At 41.7% G+C, this 24,474-nt stretch overlaps 1 long non-coding RNA gene across 3 annotated transcripts in view; it reads left to right on the plus strand.

Annotated features, from left to right (window-relative positions):
* The window catches only part of LOC120384641, a 77,736-nt gene that overhangs the window by 31,400 nt on the left and 21,862 nt on the right, over nucleotides 1-24,474 (plus strand). The window contains exons 3-5 of one of the 3 annotated variants that reach the window (XR_005589006.1): nucleotides 6,054-6,154; nucleotides 7,831-7,973; nucleotides 9,166-11,301. The exons of 1 other annotated variant lie outside the window; for it this stretch is intronic. This is a non-coding gene — a long non-coding RNA (uncharacterized LOC120384641). Of the gene's footprint in view, nucleotides 1-6,053; nucleotides 6,155-7,830; nucleotides 7,974-9,165; nucleotides 11,302-24,474 lie in introns of those variants that run through there. One more of the 3 variants, XR_005589005.1, reaches the window with a different exon arrangement.

The raw sequence follows: 24,474 nt of genomic DNA on the forward strand, positions 1-24,474 counted from the left end.
AGATGTAGCTTTTTGCCTCTGGCCCCTTTCTTGCCAAAGAATGGTCACTTAGCAAGTAATGGTCTGTCAGCCTTGTTTACATCTGGCTGATGCATCAGCTTGCCCTTTGTCTCTGGGGAACGGATTTGGCCACTCCTCAGACTTCTCTGGAAAACATACTGTTAGTCATGATCTCAGCTTAAGTTTGGAAGGAACATATAACACCAATATATGTGCATTTTGCCATGATATTATTGATCAGCAAATTAAGGTTTTAAACGATACCTCCCAAGGCATTCCTAGTATAAACATTACAATAGTCTTTGAGGTGTGAACACAGGGGTACAATCTGTCACAAGCATTAAGAACTGAGTCCCCCAGGTATTCATGATTGACAAATTACAATAACTGGTTTGAAGGTAATGTATCTGGGAAGTGAAGGTTGGCTATTAAAGAACTCAGTCTAATGCTCAAATGCCAGCATGAGAATGGAAACTTTTTTTTGTGGCTGAGAAGCATCACCTAAGCTGTATACCCTCCTCTAAGTCCACTCCTTATGCAATATATGCTCCGTAAGTGTCAGATCAACTTGTACAACATTTTTCAAGCACCACCCCACTTGATGGCCCAGTATGCACACTTCTGGGAGGATTTGTCAACAACAGATTTTGGCAACAAAGAGCTAGCCTACAGGAGTTTACATGTGCATGGTTTCTCTGTTCATACTTACTAAATTTGAAATGAGGAAACAAGAACAAGCAGGTTGAAAGGTTTAAAATAGGTTTGAATGCAGCTAAATATCTATTACAAAAAGATACAACTGCTGAGAAAAAAGAAATGAACAAGGACCATGTGTTGTTATGCTACAAACAATGAACTTTTCATGAGAAATATAATAAAATGGGTTGTCCTGCTGGACCAGCCCAGTGCCTCAAGTCTCAAAAGCTGTTCACCTCTTATGCAATCATCACTCAAAGGATTATCATTCCTCTGCTCTTTCCAGTGCTCTCATTTCCAAGATGCCTGGTCTCCATCTTTATCCATTCTGAAGGCGGCACCTTTCTGTTACCCTTGAACTTATTCAAGCCTATTTGTTCTCTTCCTCAACTTTCTTTAAGCCTCTCCACATGTTATTTTCTCTGATGGAATGTGCAAATCCTAAAAAGGCTTATTTAAATTCTGGAGCACACATCAAAATCTGTTTAGTTGTCTAGATGTATCATTTAAGTCATGCACATAAACAATAAGAAAGTTTATATATTACCATAGTACAAGTCAAGGCTAAGTACCAGCACAAAAGGACATGAGTCCAAAATGAAACACACACAGAAGTATCACCAAAAATTCAAACAAAGTAGAATTAATGTAGCTAATCTAAGTAAAAATGTCCATGACTAGCATTTGAGATAAACAACGTACAGTAACAGCAATGAGAATCACAGACTGTAGTCAGTCAGTTTCTAGTGTAAATTGTAGAAATGTAGTGTCTTATATGGATTGTAGTTTTGTTATGAGTTTGTACAGCACCTAGCACAGTGAGACTCTGGTTTATGTTTGTGTCCCCTATGTTGTATCCTAATACAAAATAATGCTGAAATGTTAAGAAAGTGTTTTAGACTTTTTGTTACAATTTGATGCAAGTTTTACACTAAACAGAATATCTCTCTGGAGCCCAAATTCTTGGACTTGTTCCTGGCCTGAGGTGCCAAGCCAGGCAATGGGGCATATCTATATATGGAGATTATGGGAGAAGTATCCTTCTTGAACCACCGCCCCCTTTTCCCAAAATCATTGAGAAGCTGTGGGGCCACTCTGTGAAGTAACCTACTTCAGGCCTTACTCTGGAATAAATACCCACCACCACCACCCTCACACACTTAGTATTCATCTGATTCATTTAAGAGAAGTCATTGTGAACTCTTCCAAACTAGACAGTAATTGCATATTTATGTCTTTTTATAAAACCAAGTTTCATAAAATACAAATGACCCTAGTCTGGTGTGTACCATCATTAAATTACAAAGAAAAGTCATGGTCTGCTATTAGTAAATGTATTCAGAAGCTGATTTGTGAAAATGTTGACTCTCCATAAAAGTGCCAGAGCAGTGTAAGGGGCCCTAAAAGCTTAATATCTGGCTAGGGAAGAGTCCCCTGGTACAGGAACTGTAGAAGATGACCATAAGGCTGCCACATTAGGACTCCCTTGCATGACCTGGTGTAGGCGAGAGGCTGGAGTGGGGATGGAGGTGGGAGGAGTCTTTTGTGGGCAGGGTGCAGAAGTGCCATAAAACAGCCCCAGAAGGTTGCTGTAATTTAGACAGCGCTGTCTAAATTACACCAGGGACCTCTCCAGACACCAGAGTAGCCCAGAATCAGGAGGGTGCAAAGGTGGCTAGAAGCCATTTTAGTCCCAAACTCCTTGGGATATGAGTTCTTATCCAAACATAGTATGTGTACTATATTATTGAGGAGCCCATAAAAACAGAATGAGACATACTATGCCAAGTTTCAGACTGGAAATTTTTTTTGTAAGCAAGTTAATGAAAGTGGTGACAAAACATCACTTACAGTATCATGAAGTCTAATGCTGTAAAAACACTGAGCGTGAGTAGAGATGTGTGGGTAGATGTGACACTAAGAGCACCTAAAGCCAGTTGGCATGCTGTCATGCTATGTATCCAAAAGAGGACATAATATATCACTGGAAAACTAATGCTGATTATTAATATTTGTGTGTTGTATGTATGGTAAACCTACAAACAGTTTGTTTATATTTATATATAATATGCGCACCGGAGATATGTTTGTCTGAAAAAGCAATGCCTAAGCCACACCTGTTCCAGAAAAAGAAATGTGGTAAAGCCTGTTTGAATATGTCTCCAATATAAATTAAGCAAGGTATGATCAAACCCACAAAGCTGTCAGGAGAACAAGTGTGGAAAGATAACCATTTAACAATCTCAACCGAGGATGGAGACTACACCCGCAGGAAGTGTCCCTGCCTCTTGAAGCAGGGTCAATGATTTTTTGGAAAGACACAAGGAGAGAGAAAAAGCCATTTTGGCATTCATCACTTGAGGGTTAAAGGGGCTCTTGAAATCACAGAAAGGTGGATTCTGCAGCCAAAGCTGTTGAAGTCTCTGTGATCTGAATATTGGTGAGAAACCTGCTTCGGCAAAGATTGGAACTTGCTGAAATAAAGCTTTAGTCTTAGATGTGTATATTTTCTTCTGTTTCCTTGTAATTTTCTATCTTTATTCCTTATACTTGGTATCACTTTAACCCATGACTACTTGTTGTTAAGCTTGTTCTACATTTTAGTATAAACCAGTTCAGTGCTTTGATTAAAATAGTGTGTTTTTTAACCCCAGTTAAGGCAATAAGCTGCTGGGTATTGTCTCTTTAAGGGATTAGTGAATTTAGTTTCTCAAAGTGTCCAGCGAGAGGGCTGGACACTACAGGGCAGACTGTTTTGGGGAAATTCACAATTGGGAGAGTGTTGTGGTGACTCTTTAAACAGTAACTGAGTGGTGGACGCCAGGGTGTGACCTGCATGCTTGTATGCTGGCTGTTGATGTCAGGGCTGCAAGGCATAATAGCATAGCCTTTTATCTCACCCAGAGTTGCAGGCAGGTAGTGACACAACCCCTTACTGGTCTGGGTTGAACTCCCAAGTGTCACAGTAGTAAAGTACCTACAAAAGCAAAATGTCCATGAATGTGTAATTATTGCTTTGTCAAGGACTCTAAAATCACTGCATATTTCTTGTTTACAATTCACTCTAGAGTAAGCAGCTAGAGGACATTTGGCAGGATATTGTCAGGGTTAGAAGCTGTAGAATGTTTCAAGCTTGAACACCTTAAGGCATTTTGTAGAGTATGTTCTGCTTTCACCATTCAGTAGATAACACCTTTACACAATGCAAATAATAGTAAAAATCAAGAGGAGAAGAAATTGACTACAACACAATGATGGTCACATATAGCTCTCCATAACTTGATCAAAAGCTCACCAAAGTTTGTGGCATTCCATTGACTTAAAAGGGCTGTGGATCCGCTCCTATGCCTGATTCATCCTCTAAATAAAACTGCTTAAGTAGGATGGGGGGTGGAGGGGGGGAAGCCTGAAGTTCATTTCAAGTATAAGGAGATCAGTATTTGAGCTCTCCAAATGAACCTTTCAAAATGTGATCATCCGTGTTGTGAGTGCACCTGTTTGCTAATGTAAAACTCTACATTCACAAATGCAAATTGGTTAATTGAGCATGAAATGCCTGTTAGCAAATGAGTTCCGCAAAAACAAAATGGATGCAGCAAGCGGCTGCAAGGTTTGGGAATGGAATGAAATGGAGTCTCTGATAATTTGGGCCATAGTGCAGCAGTATTTATTCTCTGATGCATGCTGTACTGCCAAATTCACATGTGATACTTTTTGGATATCAGAGGCCAGATTTTTAAAGTATTTAATCATATAAAGTGCAGACAAGCACTTAGTGGGCCTTACAAAAAAGCAGTTGAGGTGCACAACTCCTATTGATTTCAGTCTATTTTATCTTTAGGCACCTAAATTTACCAGATTTATTGTGTTTTTATAAATAAACAACTAGAGCTGTGAAAAGGTAGTGACTTGTTTCATGCAACCTCATCATGAAAACTTTGACATTTTGTTAATGTTGTGTTCCTCAAACGTAATGTTGATAAAGTGGCTATTTTCATGGCCAAACACCTATGTTGGCCTGTTTTTAAATGCAAAGCTACCTTCACTTGAAAAGAGCAAGTATTTCATAAATGGTCGGGTGGTTGTGGGATTTAGCTCTCATTTATTCTTTAGGGCACCCTTGTAAAACAGTGTAATAATAATGTGGTTTATTTTGGTCTTCTGTATTGAGATGGGGAGATGTCATCTGTGATGGGAAGAGAATATCAAATGTCTCAATAAATAGACAGTAACCAGTCCTTTGATGAAACAACAGAACAGAATACTGATTTTTCTCAAGGGAATATGTTTCCCTGTAACTCCAGTATAATAAGAATAAGAAATGATGTCAAGGTTAGTATCTCCAATACTGGAAATGTACATTGATTTCCAGGCTGTATACATGAGGGACTATCAAATGGCAATAGGGTAGCAGACCACATATTATCACAGTGGTGGTTTTTGTGACTGATCAGAGAGAACACATTCTATGCAGCTTCTTCCTCTAGGGACTGTTTGATAGTTTTGCATTGGTATTAATGTGTTGGTTTGGGGTATCACTTTTTACTGATAGTTATATTGGAACAGTCCTTGATATGGATGCAGATATACCAGTATAAAGATGCCTTATATGGGTGTGGTTTGCTCCTTTCCTTTACAGGAGCAAAGGAAATACTTTGCATCATGGTATAACTCAGGGGTAAGCAACCTATGGCATGCGTGCCAAAGGCGGCGCACAAGCTGATTTTCAGTGGCACTCACACTGCATGGCCCGGGGGGCTCTGCATTTTAATTTAATTTTAAATGAAGCTTCTTAAACATTTTTAAAAACTTATTTACTTTACCTACAACAAAAGTTCAGTTATATATTATAGACTTATAGAAAGAGACCTTCTAAAAATGTTAAAATGTATTACTGGCACGCAAAACCCTAAATTACAGTGAATAAATGAAGACTCGGCACACCACTTCTGAAACCCCTGGTATAACTGTATTCAGTCTAGAGGGGTTGTACCACTTTGTAGTGGTATAGTTTATGCAGTACAACTTTTGTGTGAACCAGACCTAAGAAGGTGAGTCAAGATGGCTTCTGCACATCTCATTAAGTACACATGGCAGGCTTAGGCAGCCTGGGAACCAAAATAAGTGCTGTTTCAGTCAGTCTAATGGGAATGCACCAGTAAAAGCTGCCTTGAACACTTCTCTTTGTAGACATCCAGATTATACAAAATAGCCTTCCGTGCCTGGAGTCAACAACATAACTATTGAGTAGAAAAGAACCCTAATAAAATGTTGCATGTTCCCATGAAGCTAGAACTTGAATTAAGTCTACTGTTGAGTACTTGATAAATCTTAATCAAATACTTCTGCTCCTTCAGATGCACCCCAATAACGTCATTGATTATTACAGCTGATATCTACTGCAATGGAAGCTGTGTTTCTGGGCTAATATTTCAAAACTCATAAATCACGATTTCAGGTAGTGGAACTTTCATATGCCCTTTTACTAAATTCACCAGTGAATCCTAGGAAATAGAATATCCCAGTGCTAGGACTAGTAGCAGTTGCTTTCACTCTTTTAGTCCCTAAGCTATTTCAGTTTTATACTGGGATGAGAGAGAGCGAGAGCAAACAAAGGAATAAAGAAAGCTACAGTTGTCTACTGCAAGGTCCTTGAAATGTCTTCTGAAGCATCAAATGCTGGCCTCAATCAGAGAGAGAATACTGGACCAGTGGTCTGCTCCAGTCTGGTAATTCCTGTGGTCCTAAAGATCAGAGTAATTTTTAGAGCATTGCAAATATCATTTTGGGGGTCATCCTTATCCATAAAACACATGGATACACAGATTGAGCGCCGAACACTAGTTCAGGCTTCTGTGATACTTTTCATCTAATGTATTTACAAGTAAAATCCCACAGTGGCCACTTGTGCACAAACAAAATAGATTTTGGCCATGTCTCTGAAAAGATAAATCTGGTCTTGCCCCCAAAGTCTTAACAAAATCCATTAATACAACCCCTAAAATATTGGTTTCCTATTGTTACAATATAAAGCATAAAAGTGAATTAATTTGTTAATGTTTTTTTTCTTGTCTGGAAAAGTAATTTTGGTTCAGCCAGGGCCAAAGACAAAGCAAAATAGAGGTACTGAACATATGAGTACCAGGGATGTGATTTCTTCAGCAACGATAATCCTGTCACAGCTGTCAGAATTTACTCCTTTATCCATATGACATTTTAACAGGCTGGAAAGCTGTGTTAGAATAAGCAACTATAAAGGACTCAGTCCACAATTACTGACATCAGCAGGCTCATCCACATAATATACTGTTTACAAATTTCAGTAAAATTGGTTTACCAACTACTAGATTAGCTTTTGTTGCTCCAAAGCTTAGACATAACTCTTCTGTTTCATTATCGCAAAGTTATAACAGGCAGTTAAAAATGTTGATTTAAATTTCACTTGGGATCCACGGAGAAAAAATTATTCTGTAGGAAATATACCTTTTTGATCTCATGGGCTCGCCCATGTTAGCATTAATTCATTTAGTAGGAACAAAAGTTATAATATCCAGGCCCATTTACCTCAGCTCGCTGAGAGCTAGAGTGTGCAACCCATACACATTGGTGAGACTTCTCATGCATGTAGCTGCTCATCCATGTGAGTAAGGGGTTCGCAGTTGGACCCACGGCTATCAAGTGATTTTGTGCATAGCTATGCTGCTTCACTAGCCTTAAGGCGTTATGCATTCAAACTGCAGCAAAACGTATCCTTTAATGGTATTTCAGGTTAAAGTCAGATGTATGGCTGTTGATGCTGAATTTCTGGTCTGACTGGAAAAAAGGAATCACTAGGAGTCTCACTAAAAAGCCCATTCTCATGAGATTCCTCTCACAGGATTGGATATTTAAACAGTACAGAAACTTCAGCTAAGGATGGAGAGTTTCAGCTTCTCGTATAAATTCGTATAGCTCCATTGAGTTTATTCTGCTTTCTTGAGGTCAATGGAATTATGATTTACACCAGCTTGAGAAACCCCATCAGATGCATCCTCAATTCAAAAACTTTAATAGTTAGTTAGTCCATAACGTATTTATGCAGATGGTGGTATTCACAGAGGTGTTAACACCCAGGTATTTTTTTTTTCCTTTCAGGGCATGTCTTCACTGCAGACTTAACTTGAGAAAACCTATGATTAAGCCTATTAACACGCACTGTTTTCAAACATCCATATGCCTCTACCGGTGCTATACAATGAAGTAACCACCACCCTTTGAGCTATAGGGCTAGCCCTGAGGTAACCAGTTGTTAATGCATATTGCTACCTTGAGGTAACTGCAGTGAAGATGGGCAGTCATGACAGCTGAGCCATAATGGCCCTCCAATCCATTCCCATAAGCCCTCTGACCAGAAATGTATTATAGTGGCTCCTAGAGGGGCAGGAGGCTGGCTGTGCTCTCCCCTCCCAGGACAGCACTATATGTTTGTGGCCCCTAGGTGATTGGAGGCAGGGTGAGTGGCTGGCTTATTGGGTTCTCAGCTCCAGGACAGAGTATGAGGGGCAGAAAGGAGAATTCCAGGAGGGGCAAAGACATTCCGAGGGTTCAGAATCACTGATCTGGGATTTCCCAAGTCATAGGCGGGAGACCACTCACCCAGTATTTGATTGGATGGTCCTGTTTTTGAGAGGTTTCTCCCTTATCTGATATTGGGACAAAACTGGACATGGTTTTGTCTGGTATTGGACGTGGAGATACCACTCTGCCCCACTTTGGCACTTCAAAATGGTGCCCCAGTGCGGCATGACTTCACACGCACCGTGCATATAAGGTCATGCTGGCGGGGGATAGGGTGGCATGCTCTTAAAAATTGTGCCCTGTTGGTGTGACCTCACATACACTGTCAGGTCATTGGGGCCAGGGTCACTCTGACAGGGGGCAGGCCCACATCATTCCAGGAAGTACCGGAATTTCCTAGTGTTTGGAAACAAAGGTGTAGACAAGTGACCCCACTGGCATCTGAAGGTCATACATGGGTGTGATATTGGGATTCGGGCAGCAGAATACAGGCCTCCCCAGCAGAAATCAAATACCTCTGATTCTCCTCAGAGAGGAAATGCAGGACCATTGAGAGAGCTCCCCTGTGTGGAAGGGGGAGTATGGTGTGGTGAGCACTCCCTTTGGATAATAGTCTGTCTTCAGTGAGGCACGTCTAAACATTGGCTGCTTCATGCTGATGACTCTGGGGCAGTGCGGAGCAGGGAGGAAACCTACCCACATCCCTATAGAGAGGAGCTAAGTGCCTTCTCTTACAAGGGAAACTGTGTCACATTTGAGTGGTGGTGTGGCTAAGGCCCTGGTTGAAATTGGGGAAATTGACGTATACCTCAGTGTTTGCTGTACCTCAAACTTCAGTTGAAAGTGGGGAAATTGAGACAGCTAAGGGGAGAACTGCATAATATGTGATTCCTATTCAATTTTTCACCCTAGGTGTAGTACTCAAGATGGACATTGTGCATATGGCTGCTTCCTCAGTCATAGCCAGATCTCATTTATTATCCAGGGAAAATTTAGAGACCAAGGTTTTACTGAGTGTTGGACAGTCCCATAATTAGTACAACCGGGTTTCCTTGAAGAAAAGATTGGATGCTAGAATCAGACCTGAAAACTGATTTGAATGCATTAGAAGGACGTCTGGCATGAAAAGAAAACGCTGACTCCATTAAAAGCAGCAGCTGTTAGTCCCAGTTATTAAGGAGCGCAGGATCCATATTTCTGGCACACACCTACACACCACCACTGCACCAGCATGGATCCTGCCAGAAGATGAATTTTGCAGGCCTAGACCTGTTCTCACAATCTCCAGGGTGGGCAGACAAATTGTCTCATAACACCCTGCAAATCCAAGCAGAGTGGCACAGTTAGTTATGAATTTTGGAATATATGCCCAGCTAGCTGTATTGGTTGTCACAGCCAGGTTAAGCACCAATGTGGACATGGAGTATGACAGCACAGTAATGTGATCACACTATAGGCTAGGCTAGGTTAGGTTAGACCTAATTATAGGTTAGGCTACCACAGGTTCATTTACTGATTTGCATACAGTGAAGACATAGCTTAGATCTAGTGTCTACTTGTCTTAAAAGAAATCCACCTTTAGAGGCACAGAAACCAAACTGTCTAATGATGTATATAGATAAAACTGGATTATTGTCACTTCAGTGTCCACCATCAGGAGTGTCCACCATCCTCTCTGGTTGTCCTTTTGATGATATATTATCTGTCATACTCTTTGGCAAAGCAGTCTTTGGGTGGTATTTCATTGGGGCTTTTTCTTAAGACATAAACTTATAATCTGTATTTTAAAGTACCTCTAGGGTGAAATCCTGACCCCATAGAAGCTGATGGCAAAACTTCCATTGACTTCAATGGGCCCAGGATTTCATTCCTAGTCTTTAGTCCTTAAAATATCCATTGGAACAAAAAATATAGCTAGAAAAAATAAACAAATTATTTCCCTTTATTTAATATACATGTTTCCAATTTGGCTTTGAAACAAATATTTTAATCAGCTTCTTTTTATTATTATTATTATCAACTGTGGGTCAAACCTGGTGGCTTGGGAATAGATCTTAGCCTCTTCACTCTCAGCCCTGAACTTTTTTTTTTTTTTTTTTGTCAAATCCTCCTTTTTCTGTCTGTAGGCAAAAAGATTTAGATGGAAAATTCCTGAACAGCTCTATTTACCCCACGGAGTTTGTTGATTTCATTGGGTCCATCCATGAGTCAAGATATTAGTCACAGGGAGTACTTGGGAGCACAATCTTAGAGAGCTGAATGAATGAGACAAACTGAAGAAGTCTTATTCAGTATATAACACCGTGATCGCAAATGGGAACAAAATGTGTCATAATTTTGTTTCTCCTCCTTTCCCAAATTATATTTATATAAATATATGTAATTAGAGACATCCCAGGTGAGTAAGAGAGGCTGTGGCTGGGTCATTGCTAGCTTGTCATTATCCCTCAACTATGCAATACTCAGAAGGGCCACTGAAACCAGGAGCTAAGTTAGGGATACTAATTGTTGTTATTAATATATAGGTTGCCAAAATCTCATGACAATTCTGCAGGGCTGTTTCTATACTTCCCCTCCCCCCCCCCATAATCCTTTTCTGGGGTGTATTTTAAATATTTTAAGAGACTTTCTCCTTGCTCTGATGTTTCATCTTTTAGCTTCAGAAAGGATGTTTTTCAAGGCTTAATCTGGCATGGGTTAATGTATTTCATGGTGCAGTATATGACAGCAAACCCTTCCAAGTTTTTTTAATCTGCTTCTAATTTTACAATTTACAGTACTAGATATATTAGAACATTCAGTTTTTCTTCAAACTGATGCTTCATGTTCTGTTCTTCAACATTAAGTTTTAAATGTAATGCTGTTTTATGTTTTATGTGTTCCCCTGAACTTTACATATCATTACTTTTTCTTTGGACTAGTTATATTTGAAAATAGCTTGAAATTGAAAAAAGTACCATTTGAGCAATGAAGTAAATGATATGACTGAACTATTAAAAATATACTCTCCTTTCTAATATATAAAGTGCTGGTGTTTCAGTTAATTAAATCTGCTGTTTATTAAATCAGCAGAAGATATCAGTGCCTCTGTGTTGCCTTCTTCTATAATTAGAAATATTGAATTTTAAAAAATCTTGACAAAAATAAATGATTTAATCAACTCACTTATGCATTTGAGGCTCATAAGAGAGAGGAATCAGTTGATGGGGGAACAAGCCGATGACATTGTGCAGCGGTTAAAGGTAACCTTGCTGCACACCTTAATAAAGCAACAAACACACAAGATATTGAAATCAGAAACAAATTGCCTAAGTGTGGCATCAAAAAAAAATGCTGATGATTTTTGCTTCTTGAGCTGTTTGAGAGAATCCATTTCAAACTGTAACTAAGTCATTCTCCTAACATGTCCTTGTATTTTTTGTTACTCTGACTGGCAATCCTGCAGTCTCAGGCAAAACTCCTTTGAACTTCAATAGAATTGTATCCTGTGTTAGCCCTGCAAATTCAGGCCCTCAATTCTTGTGCGGATATAAGCATAAAATAATGAGTGCTAAACAGAGTCTGTTCTTCCCTCACTTTGCTGTAGAAATCCCATTCACCTCAGTGATCCTTAAATCAGAGATACCGATTGTTAGGATGGAAGCTTGCTGATTGTCTTTAATAGGATTAGATACATAATATAGTGATGTATTTACATATTGGGATTTTGGAATGATAATGGCGGAATTACCATAGAGAAAGAGAGATGAAAATAGAATTGTACTGCTATCAGAACACACATCCATCCACCCAGAACATATGGGTTTTAGAACAACTGTCTGAAGAACAAATGAAGCTTAAGCTACAGCCTTCAATATTAGCCAAGAGATTTGGCCTCCCCATATCCCTCTTTATCCCATCTTGCCAAGTATTGAAAAAGATAGATACCTGTTAGAACCATGGTTTGGGGTGTACTTTATCTGTATGTACGCTGAAGACAGAGAGACAGCAAAAATTAATTCTCAGTGGAATCCTTCTGAGAGTTATTACAAAGAGCCTAATTGCCTCTGGGCATAGTCAGAAGGTCCATAGTTGCTAAATAGTGTGTGAATTTTCCCTGAGGAATCTTCAGAAACTACAGAGCTCAAATGGCTGCCACACCGTCAGGATGACAGCAGTCATAGAATCATAGAAGATTAGGGTTGGAAGAGACCTCAGGAGGTCATCTAGCCCAACCCCCTGCTCAAAGCAGGACCAACACCAACTAAATTATCCCAGCCAGGGCTTTGTAAAGCCAGGCCTTAAAAACGCCTCAGGATGGAGATTCCACCACCTCCCTAGGTAACACATTCCAGTGATTCACCACCCTTCCAGTGAAATAGTGTTTCCTAATATCCAACCTATACCACCCCCACTGCAACTTGAGACCACTGCTTCTTGTTTTGTCATCTGCTACCACTGAGAATAGCCAAGCTCCATCCTCTTTGGAACCCCCCTTAAGGTAGTTGAAGGTTCTATCAAATTCTCCCCTCACTCTTCTCTTCTCTTCTGCAGACTAAATAACCCCAGTTCCCTCAGCCTCTCCTCATAAGTCATGTGCCCCAGCCCCCTAACCATTTTTGTTGCCCTCCGCTGGAGACTCTCCAATTTGTTCACATCCCTTTTGTAGTGGGGGGGGACCAAAACTGGACGCAGTACTCCAGATGTGGCCTCACCAGTGCCGAATAGAAGGGAATAATCACGTCCCTCAACCTGCTGGCAATGCGCCTACTAATGCAGCCCAATTTGCAGTTGGCTTTCTTGGCAACAAGGGCACACTGCTGACTCATATACAGCTTATTGTCCACTGTAAGCCTCAAGTCCTTTTCTGCAGAACTGCCGCTTAGCCAGTCGGTCCCTAGTTAGGACTCTGCACTTGTCCTTATTGAACCTCATCAGATTTCTTTTGGCCCAATCTTCCAATTTGTCTAGGTCACTCTGGACCCTATCTCTACCCTCCAGTATATCTACCTCTCCCCCCAGCTTAGTGTCATCTGCAATTTGCTGAGGGTGAAATTCATCCTATCAACCAGATCATTAATAAAGATGTTGAACAAAACCGGCCCCAGGACCGACCCCTGGGGCACTCCGCTGGATACCGGCTGCCAGCTAGACATCAAGCCGTTCATCACTACCATTTGAGCCTGACAATCTAGCCAGCTTTCTATCCATTTTATAGTCCATTCACCAATCCATACTTCTTTAACTTGCTGGCAAGAATACTGTGTGAGACTGTTCCTGATCACCTTCCTCTCCTCCAAATGCTCCAAAATGGATTCTTTGAGGACCTGCTCCATGATTTTGCCAGGGACTGAAGTAAGGCTGACCAGTTTATAGTTCTCCAGGTTCTCTTTCTTCCTTTTTTTACATATGGACACTATATTTGCCTTTTTCCAATTGTCCAGGACCTCCCCCGATCACAATGAATTTTCAAAGATAGTGGCCAATGGCTCTGCAATCACATCAGCCAACTCCCTCAGCACCATTGGATGCATTAGATCTGGACCCATGGACTTGTGCATATCCAGCTTTTCTAAATAGTTCTTAACCTGTTCTTTCACCACTGAGGGCTACTTACCTCCTCCCCATACTGTGTTGTCCAGTGCTGCAGTCTGGGAGCTGATCTTGTTTGTGAATACTGAGGCAAAAAAAGAATTGCGTACTCCAGCTTTTTGCATATCATGTGTCACTAGATTGCCTCCCCACATTCAGTAAGGGTCCCACACTTTCCCTGACCACCTTCTTGTTGCCAACATCCCTGTAGAAACCCCTTCTTGTTACCCTTCACATCCCTTGCTAGCTGCAGCTCCAATTTTGCCTTGGCCTTCCTGATTACACCCCTACATGCTTGAGCAGTATTTTTATACTCCTCCCTAGTCATCTGTCCAAATTTCCACTTCTTGTAAGCTTCCTTTTTGAGTTTAACCTCACCAAAGATTTCACTGTTAACCCAAGCTTGTCGCCTGCCATTTTGCTATTCCTTCTGCACATCGTTTGTTCCTGTGCCCTCAATAAGGCTTCTTTAAAATACAGCCTGCTCTCCTGGACTCCTTTCCCCCTCATATTAGCCTCCCAGGGAATCCTGCCCAGTCAGTCTGCTTTTCTGATGTCTAGGGTCTGTATTTTGCCACTCTCCTTTCCTCCTTTTGTGAGGATCCTGAACTCAACCATCTCATGGTCACTGCTGCCTAGGTTGCCACCCACTTTTACTTCCCCTACCAATTCTTGCCTGTTTGTAAGCAGCAGGTAAAGAGGAGCATGGTGCCTAGTTGGATCCGCCAGCACTTGTACCAGGAAGTTGTTCCCAACACTCTACAAAAACTTCCTGGATTGTCTGTGAACTGCTCTCTGTGTATTGCTCTCCCATCAGATGTCAGGGTGATTGAAGTCCCCCATTAGAACCAGGGCCTGTGATCTGGAAACTTCAGTTAGTTGTCCAAAGGAAGCCTCATCTATCTCATCCTTCTGATCTGGTGGTCTATAGCACATGCCCACCACAACATCATCCTTTTTGCTCTTGCCTCTAAACTTAACCCAAAGACTCTCAACAGGCTTTTCTCCAGTTTCATACTGGAGCTCTGAGCAATCATGCCGCTCTTACGTACTATGCAACTCCTCCACCTTTCCTCCTGTACCTGTCCTTCCTGAACATATTTATATTCATCCATGATAGTGCTCCAGTCATGTGAATTGCCCCACCAAGTTTCTGTTATTCCAATCACATCATAGTTCCTTGACTGTGCTTGGGTTTCCAATTCTTCCTTCTTGTTTCCCAGGCTTCTTGCATTCGTGTACATGCACCTAAGATAACCAGCCAATTGCCCTACATTCTCAGTACGAATCAGGAGGCTTCCTGTCTTCTAACCTCCTCCTTGTGTTTCCTCCCAGTATCCCGCTCCCCCTCTGGGCTTAGGTCACCATCCCCCTTATCATGAAGGATAAGGATTTATTAATGAATGGAAACCCAAATTAGTGTGTGTGTGACACATTATTCTTGAACATTATTTGCAAATTGAGTTCCTCTGAGTTTTGAAAGACACAAGCACTGCAGTGAAATGGCAAGTGTTTGCATAGGAGAGTTGCATACATTCTTTTGTAGTTACCTGAGCTGGGCTTATTTGATGTCCTGAAATTCACACGCTGGGGTCTGTGCTTTCTGAGAGATGAGGCCTCATCCGTGGAGATCTCTTACACTCTGGTTTCTTTCCAGAGCAGTGTGGTTTAGTGCAGTGGCTCTCAACATTTCCAGACTACTGTACCCCTTTCAGGATTCTGATTTGTCTTGCGTATCCCCAAGTTACACCTCACTTAAAAATTAATTTGCGTACAAAATAGGACATAAAAAAGTGTAATAGCATACATATTATTACTGAGAAATTGCTTACTTTATCATTTTTACCATATAATTATAAAAAAGTCAATTGGAATATAAATATTGTACTTACATTTCAGTGTATAGCATATAGCGCAGTATAAAGTCATTGCCTGTATAAAATTTTAGTTTGTACTGACTTCACTAGTGCTTTTTATGTAGCCTGATGTAAAACTAGACATATATCTAGATGAGTTGATGTACCCCCTGGAAGACCTCTGTGTACCCCCAGGGATGCACCTACCACTAGTTTAGTGGGTAGAACACTACCCTGAGACTCAGGAGACTCAGGTTCTATTCCTGGCTCTGTCACTGCCCTGCTTGATGATTGTGGCAAATCACATCACCTCCCTGTGCCTCCATTTCCCCATCTGAAACATGGGAATCTTGATACTGACTTCCTTTGTAAAGCACTTTGAGATCTTCTGCTAGAAGGTGCTATATAAGATCTATGCATTGTTATTTCCATCTACCCTCCTGTGTAGCTAGAGGAGTTCAGGATGAAAGGTCTATATACAAACATTTTATTTGAATTTATTAACATTTGTAAAAATTAAAATTTACATTTACACATTCCCCCTCTTTGAGCACTTACTGAAATATTTAAATAACAACTAAAACCAGAACCTTTATGCCCAAACTTTTTGGGGGGCAATTTTACCAGTTTATCAGACTAAAAAGACTTGCATTGGCTTGGCAATGTCTCCTATTCAATTTTGTTCACTCTCAACTTCCACAGTAGAATTTGAGTATCAGAGGGGTAGCCGTGTTAGTCTGGTTCTGTAGAAGCAGCAAAGAATCCTGTGGCACCTTATAGACTAACAGATGTTTTGCAGCATGAGCTGTGGTGAATACTCACTCTTTCGGGATGCAAGCAAGCAGTGGAAGGGGTGTGTATATATAATAGCAAGCAAGCAGCAAGATAAGAGGGTTAGATCAATCAGAGGGGAGGATGGGGGCCTGTTCCAGCAGAGGTGAAAAAGAGGGGGAGGAAAAAAAAGGAGGAACATTGGCTGTAATTCTTGGTTTTCTTTTTGTAGTCAGTCTTTGTTTTATAAAAAACTGATGATTTGGAGCTTCACAGTCTCTAGTGGAGTCTGGAGTCTTTTTTTTTTGCTGGAGGATGTTTTTTGCTGGAGGATTTGTGTGGCCAATTGGAGGTTGTGTGTCCAGTTGTTTTTTTTTTTTGAATTTCCTAATTTTTGAATTGTGTCATTTGTTTATTCTTTTTCTTTCCCAGAGAGACTTCATGTAGTTACATAGCAGAGGGGCATTGCTGCATTGCTGGCATATATTGCATATTGGTGGGGCAGGTGAAATGAACCGTGATGGTGTGGCTGATCTGGTTAGGTCCTGTGATGGTGTGGCTAGTGATATGTGGGCAGAGTTGGCATCGAGGGCAGTTGCATGGGCGGTTGGTTTCCGAGTTTGAGTTGGGTGGGTTGCTAGAGTTACTAGAGAGTATATGCTTTGTTGCTGGTGGGTGAGTGTCTGTGGTTGGCAGGGCAGGTTGTCTGTGGGCGGGCCTGGCCTGCCAAGGCAGGTGTGGTTGTGGAATGTGATGATGATGTGAGGGGTTTGAGCTGGGGATGGATGTGAGATGTGTGGAGGTGCTGGTGGGTTCTTTCTGGTCCTGTTGGTTTTGTTAGGAGGCTTCTCTTGTCACATCTTTGTCTGTTGTCTGTTTTCTGGCTTCAAGTGGTGTTGTTACTTTTCCTTTTTTATTTCCTCATGTGGAGTTTGTCTCTGTGAGAATGCTTGGTGGAGTTTGTCTAAGTGTTCTCTGTTGTAGAAGTGCTTGGGGAATGATTGGTGCCTCAGTGGGTGCTGGAGGGATGGGGCATGTGTGCATGGGCATGCGGGTGGCATGCATAGGTAGGGGTAGGGGTGACCACTGTTTTTCGTATTTGTGTATTGTGAATTTGAAGAAGCCCAAGACGGTTGTAGGGAATGTTCACATGTGCATGGCTAAATGGTACAGCCCAGTACAGTGGCTTATAAATTATCATTAAGAAGTAAAGCCTAGTCCCGCTGTACAGCCTGAGTAAATGGCATATGTGCAGGGGCATTTCTGTGGAAAGTGAAGAAGGATGAAATCTCTAGAAACTACTGCAGCTTCATGCCTGTAGTAGTTATTCACCACCACCACCTCTCCATGGAGTACTTGGAAGATGGATTTTTGTTGGGCCAGAAGACATAGCTGTACCAGTAGGGGAGCTCGGAGTCCCAGATGCAAAAGTCTGAAGAACCAATGGGTACATTTACTAGAGGCTGAGAACTACTGCTTTAAACAAGTCCTTATTGATTCTGCAAGTAGAAGTACCATCAGTAGATTAAGATATGTCCGCATTGCATAATCTTAGCAAATCTTCCTTATATAAACACCTGATAGAGAAGCATCAGCACTGATAGCAAATTGCTGTGGTGGGACTCCGCCATTTAGAAATCATTATAACTGTGACCAGGTTTCAGGGTCGTCATGGCTAATTTTTTAAGACACCATGCTGATGAGAGTAATTGCCTTTAAGATAAGCTTTATGCTACTTAAAACTGATTGCTGGCAGCTTTATTATTCATCTAAAATTGCTTGAAAAGGGACATAAAATGTTTCTTAATGAAACTGATAACTATTGAGCCTTGCAGTTTGCTTTGCTAACCACTTTTCCAATACATGTATTCCATAATCTGTGTATTCAAGTGTTTTTAAATTCTCTGTTATTGAGCCAAATTTCTTTGCAAGTTATGGTCAGGCTTGAAAACTCCATTTTTCTCATTTATTTTATTGTATTTTTTAATTTTACAAATCACCAATTAATCAGAGAACACTAGGAAAGTATGTACATAGTCCTTCTGGCATTTTACAATGTATTATCATACTCATTAAATAGTTACTACTTCCAATATAGGCTGCCGTGAATAAACACATACCCAAGTTTGTGAGTGTTAAGAAGCACAACTTCCACAGCCAAATAGTATGTTTCTTCCCCCGCAGATTCCTTTCCAAATGAGAATTCTACACTCAATCAAAATGGCAGTCACATTTTATACATTCACATGGGCAATGCAATGAAGAATCCGATCCTATTTCTTATGATTAAGCACAGAAGCTCTTTGCTGTTCACTGTATGATGAGCTAGATTCAAACACTCTCAAATGAGAGGGTACAGGAGGAATTAGTAATCTGAATTGTGTCAATTGTCAGTCTTGTCACATTTTAGAGCCTTAAAAGATTGTTACGGTTATGATTCTTTGTATTGTGGCAGTGCAAGAAGTCCTAACAAAGTAAATTGGGCTGCGCACCTAGGCAAGGACTGCAGTATCAATCAGACTGTATAACTTTGAAGCTTAAGGGCTTGATTGCACCTAGCCATGTGCAGGTGTGAAAGAGGGGGTTGGATACCAGATCATTTCCCCTGGCACACCTGCTGCATAATATGGAGGTCTTTGTTCTCCCCTGGATACAAAGACTGTTCTAAGCTTACATGTCTGTCTGTGCTAACCTTCTATAGTTAAAGTAAGGACTGTGACCTTGCCCTCCCTCCCCCAGCACAAACTAGCAGAGCTGGCAATGTGTGTGGGGGAGAATCATATCCTGAACCCCACCAAAGAATGTCAGCAACACTCTCTACTCCTGTTGTGCAAAGCATTGTATCTTCCTTAGGCACAGTGCCTCTGAGCATCTGAGCGAGTGCAGCTCTGAACTACCCACAGCCTCAGCCTCTGGCTTGAAGCCAAAACGGAGCCCAAAATGTACATATGAAAATGGACGATGATTGGTGATTTCATTTTAACATACTGAGGAAAAAACTCAGGAATGATTTGTGCCTGTTCATGACTGTCTGGATAATACATCTCCGCATAACGTAACCTTTTCAGTAGAAATGTCCTATATCACTATAATTGCCAATCACCAGTGAAACAAGAGACCTGAAATTATTTGCATAGTCTGCTGAAATGGTAAATTGCAGGAGCAGAGTAGCCTTTACAGAAATACTTAAATCTCTTCTTTAAAGAAATATGGACTAACTGAAACAACTTCCATGACCTCTCTGGATGTTTTGGCTAATTACCATAGAATTATTAAATCAGATGTCAGCATCTAAAAGATTGTTTTTCTTCCAATATGGATTTTCTCCCAAAGAGCATTGAATTAGCTTTCTTGTACTCTTATACAAAAGAACACAAAATCTATACTCTAATTTATGTGGAACGGATACAATAATAAGAGGTACGTGTTATAAAGAGCCACAGAGCCTTCAGGTCTAACATTCTTTTAGATGGAATAGTTACCCCTGGTGATGGTACTTAGCTGAAGTTTGAGTCCAATTTCTTTCTTAAATTTATATCTGAAGGGCAGGCCTTGCTGTATGGTGATATTATTGAGGGCTCCCTGTTTGTTCCGGCTTGCTATGGCAGACACTCATCCCCTTGAGCTAATGCTGCCAGTTCATTCACTTAGAAATGCAATGCATATCTTCAACAACGTCAAAGCCATGCATAGGTGCTGGAACTAGAGGTTCTGTCGCACCCCCTGGCTTGAAGTGGTTTCTATCATACACAGGGTTTACAGTTTGGTTCAATGGCTCTCACCACCCCAGTATACAAATTGTTTCAGTGCCCCTGAAGCAATAATGACATTATTGTTTTGTTGTCTTTTATCAAACTGTTGAGGCAGACCTCATTAGATGTAAGGCCAGAGGGAACAGCCAGGCCATATAATCTGACCTCCTGAGCACCAAGCACTTGCATGCTAAACACAACAACCAAAATTAGACCGAAGTATTACAGCCCACAGGAGATTAGACTATTATGTGCCACAGGCAGCGAACAGAAGGGACTGAGGTGCTCCAGTGCTTAAGGCCACCCACAATGGCAGAGGAAATGAGGGAGAGAGAGCAAGATAATGCTGGCAAGTGACCCCTTCAGCCGTGCTACAGAGAAAAACAACCTTCCCCCCCGCCGCCAATATCTCTGCCAATCTGACCTGGCACATGTATGGCACTTATCACAGCTCAGAGGAACTGGCCCCGTGTTTCTCCCTCGTGGTCCAGCAAGCGCACCCACTCTAGTCTCCTGCCTCCTCTGCTGTCACCTCTTTTGGGCAGAAATCCCTCTCTCATGCGTGTGCGCTCTCTTCCGCCTGACCAGGGTGCACAGTTCCCTACCTACTCTGTGAATTCCCCAGGAAGCCAGATGGTGTAAATGGCCAGCGTCTGCACTTTGCTTTCTCTCCAGCAGCTGTAAACAGTATAATTCCCCAGTTATACCTTACAACACTGCTCTTTTTAAGCAAGCATATTTATTCTTAAAATGAAAGGATTACGGAGAAAACATATTAAAATAATAAAAGAGTTTCCACACATGCTATTAAGCTTCCCAGAGGACCCTCCCCCCCCACCAAATTCCAACAACGGCTCTGGTAGGTGATCAGTCTTTCAAACCCCACACAGGGATTTTTCTCTGGTTACAAGTTTAATAACAGCTGTTGCCCAGAACAAGATAGGTTAGCCTTCCCTTTATAGTCTGGGTCTTTGATCTCCAGAGCCCACGAACAGATAATCAGCCAGACAACTGTTCTCTCCTCAGGGCACAGCTTCAAAAAGTTGGGTCCAGGGGTGGGAATTTGCATTCTTCTCCCTTACAGTATTTTCTGTGAACCCACTCAACTTCATTTGTCCCAAAAATTCCTTCTTGTCCGGAGCAATATTTAAAATAGTCCTTAGGCTATCATAACCCTTCCCCGGGGTCTACATTTTCCATGCCTCACCCTAGTTACAGACAATCCCACAATAATAAACTTTTCATTTATAATATTCTAAAGCTATATAAACTTAATTCAGTAAGATCTCCCAGAAATATTACAAGAATTTGCCATATTAAACCCTGAGCACATGAGTAAGAACTAGCCACCCCAAACACCTGAGAGAGAGAGAGAGAGAATGCTTTGTGCCATCTCAGAGCCCTTGTGTTCCTTATCCAATGTCCCATCACCAACCGTAGCCATCCCTCCAATTCATCAGAGGAAGGGGATTAAAAAATAAGCACCCTATTAAATTGTCCAGCCTAAGAGGGTCTGGATTTGGCTAGAAGAACATGTTTAAGCTTTCAGAGGTTTTACTTGTCTAATATAAATTGGCATAACTCTATTTGCGCACTTGCTTGGGGGCAAGCAATTTATTTAATATCACTTTATTCATTATAATGGTCATCATGAAAGAAGTAGGTAACTAGATGTGCCTTGGCTGGTAAATTTGCATGTAAAAATTTGCAAGGCTGATGTAGCACATACTTTTTGTTTTCTTTTATTTTTAACAGGTTAAGACTTTTGTTCCTGCGAACACTTATCATGTGCATAACTTTATCCTCTATGGGACTACTTGAGTGTAAACCTTTATTTACCACTGCACTATTTTTACTTTGCACATACATATTTATCTTATCTACAAAGTGCATTTTCATCAGTGTATATACAGCTTGGTCTCCAAGTACTTCATTTTCCAGCAGTCTTCTCCAAACCTTATATTTTAGGTCCTCTCTCTTCACCAAGTGAAGAATATAATATATTGCCTCTACTGTAAATGCAATTTAGTGGCTCCATCCAGTGTTTACTAAAGGCATAGTCTTTTAAACAAAGGAAAGCTACAGAAAAACTAATTTGATTACTAGGAACATAACCAAGCTGCCCTCAGTATAAGTGGGTAGGCTCTCAAAGGAAATGAGGTATGCATTGATCTGGTACAACATAAAGTCACACTTCAGAGGTAGGAAACTTAATAAGGAATGCAGCTTGCTTGAATATGCATAAGTAGTAGCATATAAGTAGTAGCATTGTAATACATGTGTTTGATTTATATCTTCCAGATATAGAATTTTACAATGTTTATACAGTTTACACTCCTTGATGAAGTGTAATTATATCCGCTCTCTTTCTCATGTTCTCATAATCATATGTAACCATTTCTACTGGTATTTATTTTCAGTATTTACCCTGTAGCTTGCATTATCTCTGCTTTTTCCAGGTCATCTTACCACTTCTAATGTGATGACTGTATAGTGTAATAAGTAAGTTTTAGAAGCCGATTTGCTCATAGAAGCATGTATCAGCTTGTCTAGTACAGTGTACCAGAGCTGAGAAGCAAACTAAATTATTCCCTTCCTCCTGGGGACAATCTAGGGGTACTAGCTGAACATCTGCATCAGCAGTAGCTACAATTCACTTTGCACTGTCTATTTCTCAATGTACGTTTAAGGAGCATATACAAAGAACCTACAGCCTGGTGCCCCACTTCCCATTTCTAAGCAGCATAGCCAAGTATATGGCAAAGATCCATGTCCAGCTACACCTAACCTCTGCCATCGTTCTGGACTTTTCCCATGACTGTGAGCTAGTGACTGCATTGGTCACCTTGATGGATAGTCTTCTTGTAGCAACAGATGAACATTGATCTACTGAGTCTCTCAGCAGCATGCTTCTCATGACCAACATTAGGATGCTACTGCAGGAGCAGATTTACCATGAAACAAACCGTGTGGTGGCATGGGCACCTAACAACAGGGAGGCCCCAAAATGCAGGACAAATATCTGATAATCTGCCCGTGAGTCCCCAGGACTCAGGCCAGCAGGCTGCTTGCATGCCGTGGTTGGTGGCCCCACACTGCTCCCTGAAGTGGCTGGCTGCTGGCATGTCTCTGTGCACCCCGGCAATGGGGGAGGCAGCTCCGTGCACCGCCCCTGCCCTGGGCAGCGCATGGAGACCTGCTGCTCCCTTCCCCCACAAGGGGCATGCAAAGACGTGCCAGCAGCAGGGCTAAGGCAGCTCCCTGACCACTCTGCCTCCCTCCCTCCATGCCATGCCATTCCTGGAAGTGGACAGCATGTCCCTGCGGTCCCTGGGACGGTGGGTGTCTCCGTGCACTGCCCCCACCCCAAGCACCAACTCCATAGCTCCCATTGGCTAGGAACAGCGGCCAATGGGAGCTGCAGGGGCAGCACCTGCAGGCAGCAGTGCGCTGAGACCCCTCCCCCACTGCCTAGGAGCCTCTGTCAGAGGGGGGTGTGTGCTGGTCACTTTGGGAGTTGCGCCACCCGATGTAAGTGATGCACCCCTGCTCCCCTCCTGTACCCCAACCCCCTACCCCAGCTCAGAGCCCGCACACAGCACCCAAACTTCCTCCCAGAGCCCGCAGCTCCTCCTGCACCCCAACCCTCTGCCCCAGTCAAGATACCTCACTTTATTTTCATTTACTTCCCATTACTTATAATATAAGAGGAGGAGGATGAAAAAAAGAATGATAAACAGGGGGGAGATAAGAGAGAACGTTCTTCTTCTTGGCTGGGTCCCGAGGGGGGTCGGGGGGGGACACCGAAAATGAAGCTGCGCACAGGGCTCCACTAACCCTAAATGTGCCACTGTGCTACTGACTCACTTTAGAGACCAGCAAGGGCTACAAGGAAATGGACAAGTTTGTCCAAGTCTTTTTTCATAAGCAGATGTGCCTTTAGAGTTCTCTTTTGTGGAATTCTGCAGCGCTCTAAAATGTACCAAATATGTAAAGTCATTGAGAAAGAGACTGAGGCAGCACTAGGCAAAAGACATCCAGCTATATGGATCCTTTACAAAGCCAAACAATACTCTTTTCCAGTTGTCTCGGTGAGATCAGTGATTGGCTGAAGGGCAGCTGGCTGAAGCTAAATATGGCTAAAACTGCACTGTGTGAAATGGGGAAATAGCTGGAAGTATAACCAGGCTGTCCATCCAGCTTTTACACTACTTCTGGGTTACCAAGACAGCAACAGCTGTTTAAAGGACCTTCCTGTTTCTATGGGTGGC

Source organism: Mauremys reevesii, linkage group 16 (genome assembly GCF_016161935.1).
Source record: "Mauremys reevesii isolate NIE-2019 linkage group 16, ASM1616193v1, whole genome shotgun sequence".
Classification (NCBI taxonomy): domain Eukaryota; kingdom Metazoa; phylum Chordata; order Testudines; family Geoemydidae; genus Mauremys; species Mauremys reevesii.